This window comes from Mesoplodon densirostris, chromosome 14, assembly GCF_025265405.1.
Source record: "Mesoplodon densirostris isolate mMesDen1 chromosome 14, mMesDen1 primary haplotype, whole genome shotgun sequence".
NCBI classification, from domain to species: Eukaryota; Metazoa; Chordata; class Mammalia; order Artiodactyla; family Ziphiidae; genus Mesoplodon; species Mesoplodon densirostris.
Genome location: NC_082674.1, coordinates 31,725,153 through 31,741,289, shown reverse-complemented (window position 1 = coordinate 31,741,289; position 16,137 = coordinate 31,725,153).

Here is a 16,137-nt window from a genome sequence, read left to right as displayed (position 1 = left end):
TCTGTCTTAATTTTTCACTTGATCAAAAAGGATTTTCCTTATTCAAAGCGTTTTGTATAAGAATAAAAGGATTTGCGTATAATTAATTTTACAATTAAAGCTTATGAAATATGTCTAGTCAAAACTCATTACAAAGACTTTCTTTTAGTTTGCTCTTATGAGATAATTATTTAACTAACATACATTGATCATTTACAGTAGATCCAAGCTCTTTACTGGCACTGGGGAAAAGATGGAAAATCGTCATTCCCAGTATTCCAGGAGCACACTTGGATGAATAAAGATAGATTTAAAGAACAATTCAAACGGCCGTGCCTAATTCTGGTTTGGGAATAGGAAAGCCTTTGTGCAGAACGTTGTATATAAGCCAAGTTGTTGATAGATGAAGAGGAGTGTATCAAGTGCAGAAAAAAATCAGGGTAGGGAGCTGTAAGCTAGACTAAGGCATATGCAAAAATGCTGCTTGTTCAAGGAATAGTGACGTTAAATGCAGCTGAGCTTAGAGTGTGTGGAGAAGAGTAACAAGGCATGAAGCTAGAAAATAGGGATGGGCCTGATTGTGAAGAGCTTTCTAATGAGAAGAGTAGCTCTAATAGTCAACAGTTATGGAAACTGCAGAGATCAAATACCATGAAGATGAAAATAGCTGTTGGCAAAAAAAATAATAAATAAGGGGGAGGGACTTCCCTGGCGGTCCAGTGGTTAAGACTCGGCGCTTCCAATGCAGGGGATGCAGGTTCGATCCCTGGTGGAGGAACTAGGATCCCACATGCTGCGTGGTGCGGCCAAAAAAAGAAAAAAAAAAAAAAAAAAAAACACCCGTTGGGTTTGTACCTAAGGTTATGTGATCTCTTGTATCCTTACTGAGAAAGTTACCTAAATAGCATGATGAGGGCAAAAATAATAGAGAAATAAGTTGGTGTTAAGCTTACCTGGGAGTATGTTTGGTCTTGAAGGAGGTAAAGGTTTCTGTTTTTGTTTTTATGTCTGTTTTTTGTTTCTAAAGATGGGCAGAGATTAGGACATATTTCTAAGCAAATGAAGGAAATGGAAAATGGAAGATAGATGACAAAAAGGGAGAAACATTACCTCTGAGGGAAGAAGGGAAGTATCGACATCCTAAATCTGGGCATGATGGAGAGCATTTTACTGATGCTAAACAAAGTGTGTATGTGCTCATTAACAACAGAGATAGTGTCTCCAAGTTCCTCTTGGAAACAAGAAGGGTAGACTTTGGCAAAAATTATCTATTCCATTGTTAATACCTATACCTCCATATAGCATTCATCACATTACTTGTTTGCTTGACTTGATTCCCCGCTGGGTGGCAAACATGTCTCTCACTCTGAATCAGCCCCACATTAACTAGTACGATGCTTGCTGAATTACGAAAATGGCAGCAGTAGACCACAGGTAATACATAAAACTGCTTGTTACCAAAAAGCCTACGGACGTCTGCTGGAAAGCTCTTTGGACACTAAGGCGGAACCGAAGAGTAAAGATTAAGAGGATCTGGCCACCCGAAGGTCTCTGCCCAGGCAGGAAAACGAACTTCTGTAACTTCAGCGTTTATATTTGCTTAATTTTAGTGCTCCCGAGGCCTTGGATAGGAACAGGACTTGGTATAATCACAGTGTTATGGAAAAGTGGTTAAAACGTTTCCCGAGTGCCTCCTTCAGGGCAGCTTAAAAGGGTTCTCGGAGGAGAAACTGCTGCTGCGTTCACACTCTGCCGTTAAGGGCTGGCCCAAAGGTGACTCACCGAGATGCTGAACCCGGGCCTTGGGCGTCCCCTGCGGCGGGCGCCGGGGGAACCGGCTCCGGAAGCCGCCCTGCCCCGCGCGGCCTGAGCGTCCGGTTGCCAGGGAGACGCCGCGGCGGTGGCGCACGGGAGTCGCTACGCAGGGGGCGCTGCCTGCGCACTGCGTCCCGCGCTGGAGTCGGGCTGAAGGGGCTGCTCGAGGCTGTGTCGCCGTCGCCCTGTCCGCGCCGTAAGTGCGGCGGTCGGCGGGCGGGGTCCGGCTGTGAGGAGGGTCGGCGCCGGGGGTGATGGAGAGAGAAGTGGAGTCTGGACGGAGGCTCCCAGAGAAGGGAAAGTTCCCTGAGAGAAAGGGCGCTCCCTTGCCGTTCGTTCGGCGGCCTCTGGAGGGACAGGCAGGGGTGGGGGAGGGGCTAGAGGTGACAGTGACTCCCGCTGGCCGCACGACCCACCCGATGCGGGCCCCTGGGGAGCGGAGCGGCTGCGCTTTGGGAGACACCTGTGTGGCCGAGAAGCTGCACTGTCATTAAATGTAGGGTCAAGACTAGTTTAGAGGCCTGGAAATCAAGTGGCTTATGCCAGAAGTCCAGATCTGTTATGTGTTCACATGAAATGTGAGGCTTTTAAACAAAACTAGTTTCTTGGATTATGTAAATTATATGGGCTTTGGTTTTCTGGGGGTGCTTTTAGTTAATCCTATTGTACTATCACTAGGACAAGTTTATAAACACGTGTGTGTACTTTTGAAGTTCTGCGATTCAGTATTATGTTTATAAAACATGCAGAATGGTTTTATAGCCCATTTTCCTGGTCAATTTTATTAAATATAATTGCATGTTTGGTTGCTCTGGAAACAATAACGACAACATATCAGACTGACTTGTAGCCTGTAGAATCTGTAACTGGTCTGGCCTGGTCCTGAAAAGCTCTCCTTACCCCCCCCTCATTCCTAATGCCACTATTTACACAAGTTTCCTCTAAACTTTTAGATTAGGAAATTAATGTGTTTTTTCACCCCATTTTCTCTCCCTTTCTTTTTTTTTTTTTTAATTAATTAATTTATTTATTTATTTTTGTCTGTGTTTGGTCTTCATTTCTGTGCGAGGGCTTTCTCTAGTTGCGGCGAGCAGGGGCCACTCTTCATCGCGGTGCGCAGGCCTCTCACTGTCGCGGCCTCTCTTGTTGCGGAGCACAGGCTCCAGACGCGCAGGCTCAGTAGTTGTGGCTCACGGGCCTAGTTGCTCCGCGGCATGTGGGATCTTCCCAGACGAGGGCTCGAACCCGTGTCCCCTGCATTGGCAGGCAGATTCTCAACCACTGCGCCATCAGGGAAGCCCTCCCTTTCTTAATTTTGTTTTTCTTCTCTCAGTGTATTCTTTAAAGGCTGGCTAGAGCCTTCATGACCTGCTTTTGTGATACAATCATGGAAAATAATCTGCCTTCAAGTGTTTTCTCGGTTTCTATGTGCATCCTTTTGCAAATCCTCAAGACTAAGGAAGTTAAATAGAAAATTTTCAAAGAATTTAATAATCTGCTCGATTATCTATTTCATCTGTCTATCTTCCTATATTCAACAATTGGCCCAAGTCGATACCTGCTTTTGCCTTTGTACACAAAACTTCGTTAACTTAATACTCAAATATTTGGTAACTTCTGAAGTCAGGAGGCCCTGTAGCCAAGAGGTACATAGGTTCAGACTGAAGGTGACTAATGATTAGGAAAAATATTTTCTTTTTTTTTTTTTACATTTTCATCTATTCCCTGCAAGTAGCTATCTCACTCTTTCACCTTGATTTCCTGACCAGGTACTATTTTAACAATCAAAACGTATTACTGCCTTTGCTTAAAGAAGAAAGATACTTATTTAGTGGAAAGGTTAGAGAATAAAATTATGGTAGGATTACAGCAGACAGGTTGAGCACCTACTATGTGCCAGACAGTGGACAAACAAGGCACATCAGGCGTAATAAATAATGTGTAAAAAAGGAGTGGGGGAACTTAACTCAGTATGTGTGGAGAGAAAGAGCTTGCCTTTGGGGATTGGGGAGGGCTAAGCAGAAAAGACACTTGAGTTGAACTGCAAAAGATGAAGAGGATTTCGAGGTCAAACCTCCCAAGCAGCGGTTGGTATACGTAGAGACTTAGAGACTTGAAAGTGTTTGGAGAAGAATCTGAGAAGCACTGAGGGAAAGGTCCATTGGGACCAGGGTGGAAAGGACTGTAAATATCATACTACAGTTTGAACTTTATTCTGTGGCAGTAGAGGCCGTAGCCACTTTTGAGGAAGGACGATATCTGATTATACTGATGACTGAGAAAGATGTTTTTGTTTTAATTGAAATATGCAGGAAAAAAAGTGATTCGAGGGGCTTCCCTGGTGGCGCAGTGGTTGAGAGTTCGCCTGCCGAGGCAGGGGACAGGGGTCCGTGCCCCGGTCCAGGAAGATCCCACAGGCCGCGGAGTGGCTGGGCCCATGAGCCATGGCTGCTGAGCCTGCTCGTCCGGAGCCTGTGCTCCGCAACGGGAGAGGCCACAACAGTGAGAGGCCCGCGTACCGCAAAAAAAAAAAAAAAAAGTGATTCGACACTTTAGTCCCACTATCTATAGGTTTTTAAAATAGCTCTCTTTTGATATAATAATTTCAAAGCTGCAAGCATAGTACAATTAACTCCCATACATTTACATTCATTAATTGTTTACATTTTGCTTGTTTCTATCTCTCTCTGGGTATATATATATATATATATATATTAATTTTTCTGTACTGGTTGAGGGTAAGTTTGCAGACATCATGTCCCTTTATCCTTAAATAGGTCAGTGTATATTTCCTAAGAACTAGGACACTTACATAACCACAGTAAAGATTACCAAAATCAGGAAATTTGATATCTGATTCACAGTCAATATTTATGTTTCACCAGTTATCCCAGTATGATTCTTTATAGTTCTTTATTTCCCCATTCCAGGATCAAACCCCAGATCCACATTACGTTGCATTTTCACAACTCTTCAGTACTGTTCAGTCTGGAACAGTACTTTGACCTTTGTCTTTTATTTGTTAAGCACACAGACCAGTTATTTGTAGAGTGGTCTTCGATTTGGCTTTGTCTACTGTTTCCTCATAATTATATTCAGGTTTTGCATTTGGGGGCAGAAATATCACAGAGGAGATCCTGTGTCCTCAGTGGCTCATTTCACTCTTCTAGAAATTGCATGTAAATGGAATCACATAGTATGTGTTTTGTGTGTGTGTGTGTTTTTTCTCAGAAAGCATTATATATGTATTTTTTAATGTTTATCACATTATAGCATGTATCAGTACTTTGTTCCTTTCTGGTTTTTTTTAATTTTTATTGGAGTATAATTGATTTACAATGTTGTGTTAGTTTTTTTGTTCCTTTCTATTGCTGAATAGTATTTCATTGAATGGATAGTCATTCATCAGTTGATGGACATTGGTTTGCTTTCAGTTTGGGGCTCTCATGAATAATGATACTATAAATATTTTGGGAACTCCCTAACGGTTCAGTGTTTAGGACTCAGCACGTTCACTTTTGGGGCCTGAGTTCAATCCCTGGTCAGAGAACTAAGATCCCACAAGCCACCGGGCCAAAAAATATATATATTGATATATATTTGCAAACATGTCTTTGTGCAGACGTATTTTTTAATTTTTCGTAGATAGATACCGAACAGTAGAATTGCTGTTTACATTTAACTTTTAAGACATTGCCAAATTGTTTTGCAATGGAACTGGGCCATTTTACATTCCCACCATTAATGTAAGAGTTCCAGTTTCTACATATCCTTATCAATACTTGATATTGTCAGTTTTGTGGATTTTAGCCATTCTAGTGGGTATGTACTGGTTTCTTATTGTGGTTTTACTTATTTATTTATTTATTGGCCATGCCACATGGCCTGTGGGATTTTAGTTCCCCAACCAGGGATCGAACCTGCACCCCCTGCAGTGGAAGTGCAGAGTCTTAACCACTGGACCACCAGGGAAGTCCCATAACTGTAGTTTTAATTTATATTTTCCTTGGCTAATAGCATCCTTTCATGTGCTTATTAGACATTTGTGCATCTTCTTTGCTGAAATGTTTATTCAAATCTTTTTCCCATTTTTAAATTGGATTGTTTGACTTCCTACTGAGTTGTATGAGTGCTTTATGTATTCTGGATACAAATCTTTTATCAGATATATGATTTGCTAATATATTTTATTCCGTCTGTGGCTTGTCTTCATTCTCTTAATGGAACTTTTTTTTTTGGAAAAGCAAAAGATTTTAATTTTGATGAATTCTGCTTTATCAGTTTTTTCCTTTATGGATCATGCTTTTGTTGTCATATCTTAGATATCTTTGCTTAATAAGATTACAAAGATTTTTTCCCGTGTTTTTTCCTAGAAGTTGTATAGTTTTAGCTCTTACATTTTGGTCTGTGATCCATTTTGAGTTAATTTTGGTATATTGTGTGAAGTAGCTATCTAAGATTTTTGGGTTTTATTTTTTATTTTTTTTTATTATCCCAATTGTCCTAACATTGTCTGATGAAAAAAAATATTCTTTCCTCGTTGAACTGCCTTGGCATCTTTGTCAAAATCAATTGATCATTGATCAAAGGGTTTATTTCTTGACTCTCTGTTTTGTTCCATTGATGTATATGTCTATCCTTAAGCCAATACCATACTGTTGATTTACCATAACTTTATAATAAATTCATTTCGGTGGCTTCTCTTGTTGCAGAGCACGTGCTCTAGGCATGCAGGCTTCAGTAGCTGTGGCACGCAGGCTCGGTAGTTGTGGCACACGGGCTTAGTTTCTCTGTGGCATGTGGGATCTTCCCAGACCAGGGATAGAACCCATGTCCCCTGCATTGGCAGGTGAATTCTTAACCACTGCACCACCAAGGAAGTCCCTATAATAAAATTTGAAGTCAGGTAATATAAGTCTTCCAAGTTTGTTCTTATCCCAAGTTGTTTTGGCTCTTCTGGGTCCCGTGTATTTTCATATAAATCTTGGATTAATCTTGTCGATTTCTACCCAAAAAGAAGCCTATTTTTTATATAGGGATTGAATTTAATCTATAGATGAATTTATGGAGAACTGACACCTTATTGAGTTTTCCAATCCATGACCATGGCATTTCTCTCCTTTTATTTAGATCTAATGCAATTACTCTCAGCGAGGTGGACAGATCTTGTACTTCACTTGTTAAATTTATCTGTAAATATTTTATTCTTTTGATGTTATTGTGAGTGGAATTGTTTTTTTAATTTTATTTTCAAATTGTTTGTTGCTAGTATAAAAATGTAATTTTTATTGTATACTGATATATCCTACTACATTGCAAATTGGTTCATTAGTTATAGTAGCTTTTGGCAGATTCAGTAGGATTTTTTATACACAGTAGCATGCCATTTCCAAATAATGGCAGTTTTTCTTTCCATTTCCAATCTATATACTTTTTAATTTCTTTTACTTGACTTACTGCACTGGTGAGAACTTTCAAAACAATGTTAAATAGAAGTGGTGAAAGCAGACATCTTCTTCCTCAATCTTAGGGGGAAAGCGTTCAGTTTTTCACCATTAAGCGTGAAGTTAACTGTAGGTTTTTCACAGATGCCCTGTAGGAAGTTCCCTTCTCTTACAGTTTGTTGAGATTTTTATTGTGAATGGTTGTTGGATTTTTGTCATATCTACTGAGATGATCATGTCTTTTGTCTTTTTTTATTTTATTTTATTTTGCGGTACACGGGCCTCTCACTGTTGTGGCCTCTCCCGTTGCGGAGCACAGGCTCCGATTGCACAGGCTCAGCGGCCATGGCTCACGGGCCCAGCAGCTCCGCGGCATGTGGGATCTTCCCGGACCGGGGCACGAACCCGTGTCCCCTGCATCGGCAGGCAGACTCTCAACAACTGCGCCACCAGGGAAGCCCATGTCCTTTGTCTTTTATTCTATTAATATGGTGTTTTACATTATTGATTTTCAGATATTAACCTTTCTTACATTCCTGAGGTAAATCCCTCATAGTCATGGCATATATCCATGTTATATGTTTCTACTAATTATTTTGTTGAGGATTCTTGTGTCTATGAGAATAATGATCTGTAGTTTTCTTGTGATTTCTTTTTCTGACTTTGTATCAGGGTAATATATTGGCCTTATAGAAGCAGTTGTAAAATGGTCCCTCTTCTATTTTTTAGAACAGTTTGTGAAGGATTGGTATTAATTCTTCTTTGAATGTTTGGTAGAATTTATCTATGAAGCCATCTGAGCCTGGGCTTTTCTTTGTGGGTAGATTTTTAATTACCAATTCAGTTTCTTTATTTTTTATGGGTGTAATAAGATTTTCTATTTTTCCTTGGGTTACTTTGGTATTTTGTGTCTTTTTAGGCATTTGTTCAACCAAGTTGTGTACTGTGGTTGCATAAAGTTGTTCATAATATTCTCTGTTAATCTCTTTAACTTCTGTAGGGTGGTTCTGATTTTAGTAATTTTTCTTTCTTTTTTCTTAGTCCATCTAGATAAAGGTCCATTAATTTTGTTGATCTTTTTAAAGAACTAAATTTTTGTTTTATTGATTTTTTGCTATTGTTTTTCTGATGAAGAGTCAGTCAGTAAGCATATTGCTGTTCCCTTGTATGTGAATGATTCTCTTACTGTTTCTGAGATATTCTCTTTGTCTTTGGTTTTCAGCAGTTTGACTATGATGTATCTAGGTACAGATCTCTTTGTGTTTATCCTATTTGGGGATTTATTTAGCTTTTGAATCTGTAATTAGTGTTTTCCATTAAATTTAAAAAGGTTTTGGCCATTATTTCTTCAAATATATTTTTCTGCCGCTTTCTCTCACTCCTCTCTTTCTGAGAATCTCATTACAATTGATTTAAAAAAATTTTTTATATATTTTATTTTTGGCTGCATTGGGTCTTCATTGCTGCGTGCAGGCTTTCTCTAGTTGCAGCAAGCGGGGGCTACTCTTTGTTGCAGTGCGTGGGCTTCTCATTGTGGTGGCTTCTCTTGTTGTGGAGCACGGGCTCTAGGCATGCGGGCTTCAGTAGTTGTGACTCACGGGCTCTAGAGCACAGGCCCAGTAGTTGTGGCACACAGGCTTAGTTGCTCCACGGCATGTAGGATCTTCCTGGACCAGGGCTCAAACCCGTGTCCCCTGCATTGGCAGGTGGATTCTTAACCATTGTGCCACCAGGGAAGTCACGCATTACTATCGAGTTTTGTCCCACAGGTCTCTGAGGCTCTGCTCATCTTCAGTCTTTTATCTCTCTTTCATATTGGTCATTTTCTGTTAATCTATTTTCAGACTTACTGATTCTGTCTTCTGCCATCTCAAATCTGCTGTTGAATCCATCTATTGAATTTTTCATTTCCATTGTATTTTTTGACTCTAAAATTTCCATTTGGTTCTTTTTTATACTTTTCATTCTTCTGTTGAGATTCCCTATTTATTGAGTCATTGTCATATTTTCCTTTAATTATTTAAGTCATAATTTGTGTAAATTATTTGATCATATTTATAATAGCTACTTTTGAAGTCTTTGTCAGCAAAATCCAACACCTGGATCCCCTCAGAATTCACTTTTATTAACTTTTTTTCTGAGTATCAGTCACACTTTCCTTTTTCTTAGCATGTCTCATAATTTTCTTTTTTATTGAAAACTAGACATTTTGGATAAATATTTTCCAGAAATTCTGGATTCTGATTTTTCTCCCCTGAGGATTTTTTTTTTAATGGGTTGATTTTTGTTTTTGCAAACTGCCTGTATTCCAGAATCTATCTCCTCCTAAGTGTATGGCTGCTAATGTTTCTGTTCAGTTTTTTATTTTTTTGGCCTGGCTTTCTAGAAGTCACCACTGTCTGCATAGCTTAGTGGTCACTAATAATTTTGGCAGTTGTGGTACTCAAACACCTCCAGCCATAAGTCTTTCATCTCTTCTAATGGGTCAGCGTGTGGGTTGGAGAGTGCATTCAGAATTCCGTCATCCTCAAACCTGCCCAGCTTTAACTTTTCTCAAAGCTTTCTCAGGTCTTCCCTATGTATGCCCAGAGTTTCCCAGTTAGCCAGATCTGTGTGGAAAGTTAATCTAGCCCTTCTGTGGTTCTTTCATTTTTAGGATCTTCCCATAAATTTCTGGCTATTCTACACCTCACCCCAACTAGAACCACATTTTCAGGCTTGAAAAACTGGTTTCTTTCCCATTTGATTCATACTGAGTATTTAAGCATTTCACTGACATTGTTGTCACAGGTTTTCAACATCTGAGCCACATCACACACATCCCCTCAGGAGAGAGGCTGCTGGCTCATGGCCAGTCCACACTGGTAATACTACTACACTCATTGAGCCAAGGTAGAGGGGTAGATGACGGATGGCAGCAGCCTCAGGCAAGAAGCCACTGACTCCCACTGTTCTTAAGTGGGGTTCTAGCAGCTTATCATAAATAAATACTTCTCCATTTGCTTATTGCTTTTGCTCGATTTCCAGATCCTTAAAATTGTTGTTTTTATTTTTGTTTTTGTTTTTTGGAGAGTTTTGCTTGGTCTTATACGTGTGTTTTAGTAAGATTTGCCAATCTCTTTACCCCACCATAGTCAAAGTCTGACCCCTTGTGCTTTTTTGTGGGATTTTTTTTTTTTTTTAAGTTACTTTATTTCCTATACTGAAACCAGTCTAAATTCTCAATCCCTAATTGGGCAAATTTTGGTAACCTCTATTTTTCTAGGAAATTATCCATTTCATCCAGGTTTTCAAATTCATTTGCATAGATGCCTGCAAAATAGTCTCACGATTTTTTAAAAGTTCTTCTGATTTGATGGTTATTCCCTCTTGTCATTTCTTATTTTGCATATTGTTGTTGTTTCTCCTTTTTTCCTTCATTAAGTTAGTTAATGATTTGTCTATTTTAAATTTTTCAAGGAAGCAGGATTTGGGTTTATTAATTAGATCTATTTTTTGTATTCTCTGCTTTATTAATTTCTGTTTCAATTTATTGTTTCCTTTCTTGTGCTTTATTTTGGTTTATTTTGTATAGTTCCTTTTCTATATTTTTAAATTTTGAACTTGATTTGTTAATTTTTAGTCTTTTATCTTTTATTCTATATGTTCCTTTTGATCTCTGGCTTTTCTTCTCCTTACTGCTTTATGTCAGGGTACCTCAGCCATGTCATTATTAACATTTTGGATCAGATAATTCTGTATCATGGGGATCTGTCCTGTGCCTTGAGGAATGTTTAGCAGCGTTCCTGGCCTCTGCATACTCATAACGATCAGAATGTCTCCAGATGCTGAAAAATTCCCCTGGGGGCCAAAACTACTAGTTGAGAACCACTACTTTAAATGTGTCTCATTGATTTTGATATGTTGTATTTTCTTTATCATTTTTTAAAATTTTATTAGTTTACTTTGTGTTTCCCTCTTTACCCAAGAGGTGTTTAATAGAAGGCTTTTTAGTTTCTAGGTAGAAGATCTTTTTTTATTTATGTTTTTAAATTTTGTTCCAATTTCTAGTTTGATATTTTATGATCAGAATGTTATTTATAATATTTATACTTTTTGAAACTTCCTGATGCTTTCTTTGTGACCTAATATATAAACAGTTTTTGTGACTATTCCATGTGTGCTTGAGAAGAAGGTATATTCCAGATTACCAGAATGTAGAATTCAATGTATATTTCTCCTAAAGATTTACTTTACTGGTTACATTGTTTAAGGTCTTCTACATAGTTAAATATTTTTGTTCACTTGCCTTGTCTTTTACTGAGTGATGTGTTTAAGTCTCTCATTATTAATTTGTTTCTATACATTTCCTTGCATGTCCTACAGTTTCTGCTTTATAACAGTAATTGCTGTGTTATTGGGGGCTATTATATCTACATTGTGAATTTTTGCTCTTAGCATTAAAAACTGCCCCCTTTTGTCATATTTAATACTTTCTTAGCTTTAATTTTACTTTGTCTGACATCAGATCACAAACTCCTTTCTTATTGTTTCCATTTATCCTGTATACCTTTGCCTGTCTTTTTATTTTTATTTATTTATTTATTTATTTTGCGATACGCGGGCCTCTCACTGTTGTGGCCTCTCCCGTTGCGGAGCACAGGCTCCAGACGTGCAGGCTCAGCGGCCATGGCTCACGGGCCCAGCCGCTCCGCGGCATGTGGGATCTTCCCGGACTGGGGCACGAACCCGTGTCCCCTGCATCGGCAGGCGGACTCTCAACCACTGCGCCACCAGGGAAACCCTGTCTTTTTATTTTTAACCTTTCTGTATCACTTTATTTTAGGTGTGTCTCTTGCATACACCTTGCTTTGTGAACCAAATTGAAAATCTTTCTCATTTAATAAATGACTGAAGCCCATTCATATTTATTGATACAACTTATTGTGGTCCCTATTGTGCTGTATTGTTTTATGTTATAATTATTATGTACAGAATGTTAAATTTCCTGTGTTTCTTTACGTGTTATGTTGGATTTTTATTTTTTTAATTTCTTTTAGTATTTAGGAAAGTTTGTATTTTTGTTTAAGTAGTTACCTTTAGACTAATACTTTGTTTTGTTTTTTTTTTTTGGCTGCGCCATGCAGCTTGTAGGATCTTAGTTCCCCGACCAGGGATTGAACCCAGACCATAGCAGTGAAAGCGCTAAGTCCTAACTACCAGACCCCAGGGAATTCCCTAGACTAATACTTTTTTTTAAATGCTCTTAGTCCTTGTTTTCTTATTTAACCTTTTATTCTCTGGTTTGTCTTTTTTTTTTTAATGGTATTTCTTTATTCCCACTTATTCAGTTATCAGTGAACTTATTCTGTTTTCCTTTTTCTCCATTCTTTCAACATATTTTTAGTTGCATTACTTGCTACATTATCAAAACTTATAACATCTATAAGTTGTTTTCCTTATGTATTATTCTTCCACTTGTGTATCTACCTTTGTTTTAGTGTTTAATTGAATACATTAAATGTTCACTATAAATCCTTTTGCTGAAGTTTTCCCAATCATCTCTTGGTTGGGTGAAAGTTATCCTCATAGATTTTTTTTAAGAAGGGCTCATGAATGTAATATTCCTGGAATTCTTGCATGTTTTAAACTCTTTATCTATAACCTTGATACTTGAAGGACAGGTTGGCTGAGTTAAAATCCTTGGTTTTCACTTTATTCCCTTGAATTTCTTCAAAATGCTGTTGCATTTTCACTTTGCATTGTATGTTGCTCTTGATAAGTTTGATGTCACTCTAATTCTCTTACACTGAAGTTATTTAGTCTTATGTCTGGAGACTATGAGAATATTTTCTTTATCTTAATAGTTTTATTCAAACATATCTCTGAGTTGATTGTTCTGGGTCAGTTTAGCCAACTACCTGATAGGCCTTTCAATGTATACATTCAGATCTTAGTTCCAGAAATTTTTCTTGGTTTATAGTTTCAAATATTGGTTCTGTTCCATTGTTTTGTTTTCTTTTTTAAGGAACTCTAGTTATACCTTTGCTGTGTTTTTTTTTTGCGTGTCTTCCATTTCAACCACTTTCTCTCTAAACTCTCTTCCTTCTTTCCCCTTCATTTTTATTCTCTTAACTGCTATTCTGCCTTTCTTTAATTCCTCATATTAAATTTTTATTTCTATTCTCCTGTTGGCATCTTGTTATTTAGTCTCTTTCTGAGATTATTTTCCTTTCTCTTGCATTTCTTTCCTGAGTTCAATCAACTATCATTTTATTTTTTCATCAACATTTGGTCTTATTATTTGAGTTTCCAATTTATTTTTAAATTTTATTTTATTTTATATATTTTGGGCATGCCGCGCAGCATGTGGGATCTTAGTTCCCCAACCAGGGATCGAACTCACACCCTGTGAGTTGGCAGCTTGGCATCTTAACCACTGGACCACCAGGGAAGTCCCTGACTTTCCAGTTTAAAGTGGCTCTTCCTATCTCCAAATGATTGTTAGAGGATATTTAAATCAGATATTGTGTTAGTTTTCTTACGCTTCATGGTTAGGTTTCTTTGGAATGATTTTTTTTGGCCATGCTGTGCAGCTTGCAGGATCTCACTTCCCTGACCAGGGATTGCACCAGGGCCGCTGCAGTGAAAGCTCTGCAATCCTAACCACTGGACTGCCAAGCAAATCCCTCAACCTATTTTTTTACTCCCTTATCAATCACTGTTCCAAGGAACTCCCTGGAATGATTTTTGTCAGCTGAGATATTTAATTCTCATTTCTATTCTGTTCTAATAATAGCTTTGAATGAAGATTGCTTTCCTCTGTTTTATTTCTTGGGCAGGTTTTGGCTCGCAGTAATTGACAGCCATCCCAGTTCAAGGGAACCTACTCTGTCACTGTACCAAAGTGCACTTTCTTTAATGGATAGTGCTTTTTTTTTTCTTAGTGGTGAGAGGAAGATTTGCATTTCCTTCAGTTTGGGGATTCTCTTTTGTCTTGCAGGATTGCGAATTTATCCTCTTGTTTCTTTTTCCCTTCACTTCTCTAGTCTCCGACAGAGACTTACGCCTCACCCTTCCCACTTACTCTTCTCTTCCCCAGGAGTAGTGCACCCTGACTGATGCCTCCCGGATACCCTGTACTTTTAAGTCACGTCCCTATAGTGAATGCTCAGATCCACCAGGACACTCTCAGTACTTTTGCACTTGTAATGTATTTTTCTCTTCTGAGGAGTGATTCTAAGTCTATCTTAGGCCCTTCTTTTTCTCTTCTCTCCTTTTTTTTTTTTAATTTATTTTATTTTTATTTTTGGCTGCGTTGGGTCTTCATTGCTGCGCGCGGGCTCTCTCCAGTTGCACTGAGCAGGGGCTACTCTTTGTTGTGGTGCGCGGGCTTCTCATTGCAGTGGCTTCTCTTTTTGAGGAGCACGGGCTCTAGGTGCACAGGCTTCAGTAGTTGTGGCATGTGGGCTCAGTAGTTACGGCTTGCGGGCTCTAGAGCGCAGGCTCGGTAGCTGTGGTGCATGGGCTTAGTTGCTCTGTGGCATCTGGGATCTTCCCAGACCAGGGCTCGAACCCATGTCCCGTGCATTGGCAGGACTCTTAACCACTGTGCCACCAGGGAAGTCCCCTTCTCTCTTTATAGTTTTTCCAGATCGCATCCCACTCCTATCTTTGCTCTCTGCAAGGGCTTATAATGGCAGCTCAAGAGATATCTCTTCCAGAATTGGGGGTTTACTTTTCTATTTAAGTTTGTAGATTCCTCTGTCTTCTTGTAATGTTGAAGGCATTGGGTTTATGTGGTTTTATTGTTCTGGTTGACTTCTGTAGCTCTGTGAAAGGTACATGAAGAGAGATTCGATTTAAGCAGCTGTCGCTATCCTTGGCTGCCTCAAAGTTTTCACCGTACGTATCTTGACAGGCCATTTAGGTGTAATGCGGAGCAGGTTTGTGAACTTTGGGTAAAGGCAGAGGATAAGAAAGAAGGCCTTTGGTTTAGAGTGTTCTGATTTCGAGGTGGTTCTGTCCATTCGTGTAGAGACGTTCATCAAACAGTGAGATATTTGGTCTGGGCCTCTTTTAAGAGATTGGGAATTACCGTTTCTATAAACGCTGGTGGCGTCCTAGTAAACTGGAATTAAAGCCATAAATTCCTTTGTGGAATTCCTGCCTTGTTGTAACTCCTGCCTGTGTATTTAGTTTCATCTTCCATGAACATATAAGGGCTTTAGAAAACAGATAATATTGAGATGTTACCAGATAAAGTACTATTTTCTGGTGCTCTATTTTGTTGTATTCAGGAGTATGGGTGATGTGAGAGATCTAAATATTAGCCTGAGCAATCAGTCATTATTGAACCTGTCGAAAGAAAAGGAAAATCATAGATCAGTAGATCAGATCACCTACTTGAGGAAAGAAAATAACATGAAGACTAAAACTTCATAATTAAGTTTTTGGCATATTCAAAATTTCTCTCAGTAACCATAGTACCTATCAAGTGGGTTAAATTCATAAGTCTACAAAGTTTATGCCAATAACTTTCTAAGGCAAATGCCTAGTTTCTTCTGTCCTCTTCCCAGTCACCTATTACTAGGCTACAGAAAGACAAATGTAGGCATGCTTATATCTAAATACCTTTAAGATAATAATACCTATTTTAAACTACAGTGTAATTAATAGTTTTCAGAATATAATCTGTGATGGATTTTCCATGTGTTACTTGAGTGTGTATGCTTAAGTTTTCTTCCTTTTATAAGAGAGAATAGAATCTACAACAACAACAAAGAAATAGCATTTGTAAAATAGTGCAGTAAGTAGTCCTTTACCTCTTTTCCCAGTTGTCTGTTTTTATGGTTTCAAGTGAGAGTAGATGGTTTCTTTCTCCACTGAGATAATCTGTAGGTGGAAAAGACTGAATAAT